The sequence below is a fragment of the Triticum aestivum genome, chromosome 3B (genome assembly GCF_018294505.1).
Source record: "Triticum aestivum cultivar Chinese Spring chromosome 3B, IWGSC CS RefSeq v2.1, whole genome shotgun sequence".
Classification (NCBI taxonomy): Eukaryota; Viridiplantae; Streptophyta; class Magnoliopsida; order Poales; family Poaceae; genus Triticum; species Triticum aestivum.
The window spans coordinates 85,113,304-85,121,672 of NC_057801.1; positions in this window are offsets into that span (position 1 = coordinate 85,113,304).

The window sequence follows — 8,369 nt, forward strand, 5'->3', positions numbered from 1 at the left end:
TATGGGGAGGCCTAGGCTCGTCCGCCACATCGGACTGGCCCACCCTACACCTCTGGACCCCACAAATATCTCCACTTGGATGAACCCCAGACCTAGTCAAACCAGACTCCACTCCACTCTCCGTCTCCTCATCTTCCAGTCCAATCTCCTTCCGAGCTCCGGCAGCAGCGCAGTTCAGCGACGACGACCCCGCCCACTAGGACTCGCTCCGGCGCAAGGAAGATCTGTATGATGATGAGGAGCTCGATGTACGCATTGTGTTGTGCCAGTTGCAGCTAGACATGGGGGGAAGAGGAAGCTCTGGCTCCGCGTCGTCCCCCGTCGCCTAGCGACGCAGTGCTGACGAGGCATCGACATGTCGCGTAAGCGCAGCTCCGAACGCTCATTGCCCCTCTCTATCTGCCGATCCTCTCAGAGGCCTCCCACACCTGCTCCATCTCGGGTCCCCGGCCACCGCTGGTCCTCATGCCCGAATCCGAGGAACTAACCGCTAGAGGTGGCAGGAGAGGGAGAGGGCGGTGCGGCGAAAGTGATGCCCTCCCGCTGATCCCGTGTGGGCACGCCGGTAGATCCGGACGACTAGCTCCTCACATAGGTGCTTCATCGGTCGCTCACCACGACGGAGACCAATGCGCGGCGTATCCGCCGCAGAATGCCAAGGTGCTCCGGCTCGCCATCGAGTAGTCGGAGCGCGAGGCGGCGGTGGATGCGGTGACCAAAGCCAAGACCCGTGGCTGGCGAAAGAGCAAGAACGCACGATTCGTCGGTTGGCCGTCATCATCTCCTTCGACTCCGACCTCGACTCCGATGAATCCGCCCCTCCCGTCGCCGATGGCCTACATGGAGGGGTACAACCGCACCACCAGCGACCGCAAGTGGATGGGACCGACAAGGAAATAGTGATTTTTGATGCTCTCTTTAGTTTCATTTTAGTATTTCGCTAATTTAGTTTAAGTCTGTGTTTGTTTGTGGCATTGAACTACCTATTCTGGTCCTATTGTCGGTGTCAAAACCGGTGGATCTTGGGTAGGGGGTCCCGAACTGTGCGTCTAAGGTCGATGGTAACAGGAGGCGGGGGACACGAAGTTTACCCAGGTTCGGGCCCTCTCTATGGAGGTAATACCCTACTTCCTGCTTGATTGCTCTTGATGAATATGGGTATTACAAGAGTTGATCTACCACGAGATCGTAATGGCTAAACCCCTAGAAGTCTAGCATGTATGATTATGATTATGCCCTACGGACTAAACCCTTCGTTTTTTATAGACACCGGAGGGGACTAGGGTTGTACAAAGTCGGTTACAGAGAAAGGAATCTTCATATCTGAACGCCAAGCTTGCCTTCCACGCCAAGTAGAGTCCCATCCGGACACGGAAAGAAGTCTTCTGTCTTGTATCTTCATAGTCCATCAGTCCGGCCCACGTCTCATAGTCCAGACGGCCGAGGACCCCTTAATCCAGGACTCCCTCAATAGCCCCTGAACCAGGCTTCAATGACGAGGTGTCCGGCGCGCAGATTGTCTTCGACATTGCAAGGCGGGTTCCTCCTCTGAATACTCCAAAGCTTCCTTCAAATACAGAAAACGTGTCCGGCTCTGCAAAACAAATACCACACACAACCGCAGAGAGTATAATATTTCACGAGTCCAATCCACTGACAACTTTTCATAGCGTGACATCGTCGTTGCCTGGGCATTATTCGAACCGTTTTTTAGCCTGCCGCTCCATATTTCGAGATGCGGTTTCATTGGCATGTCTTGTCAAAGCAGAGATCATGTCCCCTTATCGCGGGAATCTCATCAATACGGGCGTGGGTAACCTAACCGTGCCGTTCGCATGACCCTTGTAGAATAGGCGAGTTTTAAGGTGAGTGGGGAGGCGCTTGATATTTGCTGCCTTTATAAGGAGATAAGGATTCACCCCTTTTCACCCACGACTTCTCTCTCTCAGCCTTCCCATTCTCAAGCTCCAGCGCCCAAGTTCTCACCTTTTCTGCCCCAATAAAGCACTCCCACCATGTCCAGATCCAGAGCGCAGGGCAAGTGGATGGCCTCCACCATCAAGGAGAAGGACATTACCAAGCTCCGGGAGGCTGGGTATCTGGCCAAGGAAAACGCCCATCGGCTCCCAGCCAAGGGACAGATCATCCCTACCCCGGAGCCCCGTGAGAGGGTGGTGTTCCTCCCACACTTCGTCCGTAGGGTGGGATTTCCTCTCCACCCGTTCGTCCGCGGACTCATGTTCTACTACGGTCTAGATTTCCATGATCTAGCCCCAAATTATTCCCTCAACATCTCGGCATTCATTGTCATGTGCGAGGCCTTCCTCCGCATCCCATCCTACTTTAGACTATGGCTAAAGACCTTCAATGTCAAGCCGAAGGTGGTGAGTGGCCAACACGCAGACTGCGGAGGCGCCATGGTGAGCAAGATGCCCAACGTCACATGGCCCGAAGGCTCCTTCGTGGAGACAGTCAAGGGGTGGCAGAAATCATGGTTCTATATCACTGAGCCGCGCGGCTCCACCTGGGTCGCGGCTCCCGCATTCCGGTCCGGACCCCCGATGCGGCTCACCTCCTGGTCAGAAAAGGGCCTGGACAGGTCTTTGTCGGATGAGCTGACAGTGCTTCAGACGCACATCAGGAGCATGATGGACAAGAACATCAAGCTTGTCAATGTGATCCAGGTGATGCTCATTCGATGGATCCTTCCGTGCCACAGCCGGATGTTCCATCTGTGGGAGTACAATCCGGCGAAGCACCAGACTTTGCTGCAGTTCTTCGGCTCTAAACAAGAAGACAACTGGAAGGTGATATTCAAGTCCAGCAAGACATGGCCGGACACCACCGGGGACCGTGGGCACGACTTGGCCCATCCTGCTAGTCCGGTAAGTTATTTCATATTTTCAAGGTGTATCCTTTACTTGCATACTCGAGGAAGACGCCTAAGCCTCCCTATTGATTTTCTCAGGCCTGGACAAAGAAAGCGGAGTGGATTCACTGTCCGGCTCCGCTGCCCGAAGACCCAGAAATCCCGCTTCTGATGAAGATGCTGGTTCCGGCGCCCTATCAAGCGCCGGAGAAGAAGGCCAAGGGGACCAGGGGTGGTCTTCATCGCAAGGGCACTTCAGACGTGACATCCGAAGACGCCGAGACTCATTCCTCCGCCGCCGAGGACGACGAGGAAGAGGCAGAAGAAGAAGAAATCAATTCCCCCCTGAAGGGGGAGGAAGAAAAGGATGACCTCATGCACCTAGAGGCCAAAGCGTCCAAGAAGGGGAAATCTGTTGGAAATATGCCATAGAGGCAATAATAAAATAGTTATTATTATATTTCCTAGTTCATGATAATTATCTATTGTTCATGCTATAATTGTATTAACTGGAAACCATAATACATGTGTGAATACATAGACCACAACATGTCCCTAGTGAGCCTCTAGTTGACTAGCTCGTTGATCAATAGATGGTTATGGTTTCCTGACCATGGACATTAGATGTCATTGATAACGGGATCACATCATTAGGAGAATGATGTGATGGACAAGACCCAATCCTAAGCATAGCACAAGATTGTGTAGTTCGTTTGCTAAAGCTTTTCTAAATGTCAAGTATCATTTCCTTAGACCATGAGATCGTGTAACTCCCGGATACCGTAGGAGTTCTTTGGGTGTACCAAATGTCACAACGTAACTGGTGACTATAAAGGTGCACTACAGGTATCTCCGAAAGTGTTTATTGGGTTGGCACGAATCGAGACTGGGATTTGTCACTCAGTATGACGGAGAGGTATCTCTGGGCCCACTCGGTGATGCATCATCATAATGAGCTCAATGTGACTAAGTAGTTAGTCACGGGATCATGCATTACGGAACGAGTAAAGTGACTTGCCGGTAACGAGATTGAACGAGGTATTGGGATACCGACGATCGAATCTCGGGCAAGTAACGTACCGATTGACAAAGGGAATTGTATACGGGATTGATTGAATCCCCGACATCGTGGTTCATCCGATGAGATCATCGTGGAACATGTGGGAGCCAACATGGGTATCCAGATCCCGCTGTTGGTTATTGACCGGAGAACGTCTTGGTCATGTCTACATGGTTCCTGAACCCGTAGGGACTACACACTTAAGGTTCGGTGACGCTAGAGTTGTTATGGGAATTGTATGTGGTTACCGAAAGTTGTTTGGAGTCTCGGATGAGATCCCGGACGTCACGAGGAGTTCCGGAATGGTCCGTAGGTAAAGATTTATATATGGGAAGTCCAATTTTGTCCACCGGAAAATGTTCGGGACTTTTCGGTATTGTACCGGGAAGTTTCTAGAAGGTTCCGGACTGGGGCCCACCTGCAAGGGGGGACCCACATGAACATGTGTAGTGGGGGCAAGGCCCCACACCCCTGGTCAAGGCACACCAAGATCTCCCCTTAGAAGAAATAAGATCATATCCCGAAGGGATAAGATCAAGATCCCTAAAAAGGGGGGATAACAATCGGTGGGGAAAGGAAAGGATGGGATTTCTTTCCTCCCTCCTTTGCCAACACCCCAATGGACTTGGAGGGCAAGAAATAAGCCCCCTCCACCCGTATATATAGTGGGGAGGCGCATGGGAGCTGCACCCTTGTCCCTGGCGCAGCCTCTTCCTCCCCAACACCTCCCCCTCCTCCGTAGAGCTTGGCGAAGCCCTGCAGAAATACCACAAGCTCCACCACCATGCCGTCGTGCTGCCGGAGCTCTCCCTCAACTTCTCCTCTTACCTTGCTGGATCAAGAAGGAGGAGACGCCACCGGGCTGTACGTGTGTTGAACGCGGAGGCGCCGTCCGTTTGGCGCTAGATCAGATCTTCCGCGATTTGAATCACCGCGAGTACGACTCCATCAACCGTGTTCTTATAATGCTTCCGCTTAGTGATCTTCAAGGGTATGAAGATGCACTCCCCCTCTCTCTTGTTGCTAGAATCTCCATAGATTGATGTTGGTGATGCGTAGAAAATTTTGAATTTCTGCTACGTTCCTCAATAGTGGCATCATGAGCTAGGTCTATTCCATAGATTCTATGCACGAGTAGAACACAAGTTGTTGTGGGCGTTGATTTTGTTCAATATGCTTACCGTTACTAGTCCTATCTTATTTCGACGGTATTGTGGGATGAAGCGGCCCGGACCGACCTTACACGTACACTTACGTGAGACAGGTTCCACCGACTAACATGCACTTGTTGCATAAGGTGGCTAGCGGGTGCCAGTCTCTCCCACTTTAGTCGGATCGGATTCGATGAAAAGGGTCCTTATGAAGGGTAAATAGCAATTTGCATATCACATTGTGGCTTGCATAGGTAAGAAACGTTCTTGCTAGAAACCCATAGCAGCCACATAAAACATGCAAACAACAATTAGAGGACGTCTAACTTGTTTTTGCAGGGTATGCTATGTGATGTGATATGGCCAAGAAAGATGTGATGAATGAAATATATGTGATGTATGAGATCGATCATATTCTTGTAATAGGAATCACGACTTGCATGTCGATGAGTATGACAACCGGCACGAGCCATAGGAGTTGTGTTTATTGTATGACCTGCGTGTCACTGAATAACTCCATGTAATTACTTTACTCCATTGCTAAACCGTTAGCCATAGTAGTAGAAGTAATAGTTGGCGAGACAACTTCATGGAGACGCGATGATGGAGATCATGATGATGGAGATCATGGTGTCATGCCGGTGACGATAATGATCCTGGCGCCCCGAAGATGGAGATCAAAAGGAGCAAAATGATATTGGCCATATCATGTCACTATTTGATTGCATGTGATGTTTACCATAGTTTTACATCTTATTTGCTTAGAACGACGGTAGCATAAATAAGATGATCCCTCAGTAAAATTTCAAGAAAGTGTTCCCCCTAACTGTGCACTGCTGCGAAAGTTCGTTCTTTCGAAGCACCATGTGATGATCGGGTGTGATAGATTCTAACGTTCACATACAACGGGTGTAAGCCAGATTTACACACGCAAAACACTTAGGTTGACTTGACGAGCCTAGCATGTACAGACATGGCCTCGGAACACAAGAGACCGAAACATCGAACATGAGTCGTATAGTAGATACGATCAACATGAAGATGTTCACCGATGATGACTAGTCTGTCTCACGTGATGATCGGACACAACCTAGTTGACTCGGATCATGTATCACTTAGATGACTAGAGGGATGTCTATCTGAGTGGGAGTTCATTATATGAACTTAATTATCCTAAACATAGTCAAAAGGTCTTTGCAAATTATGTCGTAGCTCGCGATTTAGTTCTACTGTTTTAGATATGTTCCTAGATAAAATGTAGTTGAAAGTTGGTAGTAGCAATTATGCAGACTGGGTCCGTAAACTGAGGATTGTCCTCATTGCTGCGTAGAAGGCTTATGTCCTTAATGCACCGCTCAGTGTGCTGAACCTCGAACATCGTCTGTGGATGTTGCGAACATCTGACATACACGTTTTGATGACTACGTGATAGTTCAGTGCGTAATGTTAAATGGTTTAGAATTGAGGCACCGAAGACATTTTTGAAATGTCGCAGAACATATGAGATGTTCCAAGAGCTGAAATTGGGATTTCAGGCTCGTGCCCACGTCAAGAGGTATGAGACCTCCGACAAGTTTCTTAACCTGCAAACTAAGGGAGAAAGCCCAATCATTGAGCATGTGCTCAGATTGTCTGAGTACTACAATCACTTGAATCGAGTGGGAGTTAATCTTCCAGATGAGATAGTGATGGTTCTCCATAGTCACTACCGCCAAGCTATTTGAGCTTCGTGATGAACTATAACATATCGGGAATAGACATGATGATCCTTGAGCAATTCGCGATGTTTGACACCGCGAAAGTAGAAATCGAGTAGGAGCATGAATTGTTGATGGTTATTAAAACCACTAGTTTCAAGAAGGGCAAGGGCAAGAAGGGATACTTCATGAAACAACAAATCAGTTGCTGCTCTAGTGAAGAAACCCAAGGTTGAACCCAAACCCGAGACTAAGTGCTTCTGTAATAAGGGGAACGATCACTGGAGTAGAATTACCCTAGATACTTGGTAGATAAGAAGGCAAGCAAGGTTGACAGAAGTATATTGGATATACATTATATTAATGTGTACTTTACTAGTACTCCTAGTAGCACCAGGGTAATAGATACCGGTTCGGTTGCTAAGTGTTAGTAACTCGAAATAAAAGGCTACGGATAAACAGAGACTAGCTAAAGGCGAGATGACGATATGTGTTGGAAGTGTTTCCAAGGTTGATGTGATCAAGCATCGCATGCTCCCTCTACCATCGAGATTGGTGTTAAACCTAAATAATGGTTATTTGGTGTTTGTGTTGAGCATAGACATGATTGGATTATGTTTATCACAATATGGTTATTCATTTAAGGAGAATAATGGTTACTCTGTTTATTTAAATAATACCTTCAATGGTCTTGCACCTAAAATGAATGGTTTATTGAATCTCAATCATAGTGATACACATGTTCATGCCAAAAGATATAAGATAGTAATGATAGTACCACATACTTATGGCACTGCCATTTGAGTCATATTGGTATAAAACGCATGAAGAAGCTCCATGTTGATGGATCTTTGGACTCACTCATTTTTGAAAAGTTTGAGATATGCGAACCATGTCTATTGGTATGTGCGCATGAAAAAACTCCATGCAGATGGATCATTTGGACTCACTTGATTCTAAATCACTTGAGACATGCAAATCATACCACATGGGCAAGATGACTGAAAAGCCTCGTTTTTAGAAAGATGGAACAAGAGAGCAACTTGTTGGAAGTAATACATTTTGATGTGTGTTGTCCAATGAGTGCCGAGGCACGCAGTTGATATTGTTATGTTCTTACTTCACAGATGATTTGAGTAGATGCTGAGTATATTTACTTGATGAAACATAAGTCTGAATTATTGAAAGGTTCAAGTAATTTCAGAGTGAAGTTGAACATCATCGTGACATGAGGATAAAATGTCTATGATATGATCATAGAGATGAATATCTGAGTTACGAGTTTGGTACACAATTAAGACCTTGTGGAAATTGTTTCACAACTAATACTGCTTGGAACACCATAGAGTGATGGTGTGTCCGAACATCATAGCTGCACCCTATTGGATATGGTGCATACCATGATGTCTCTTATCGAATTACCACTATCGTTCATGGGTTAGGCATTAGAGACAACCACATTCACTTTAAATAGGGCACCACATAATTCCGTTGAGATGACACCGTATGAATTATGGTTTAGAGAAACCTAAGCTGTCGTTTCTTGAAAGTTTGGGGCTGCGACGCTTATGTGAAAAAGTTTCATCCTGATA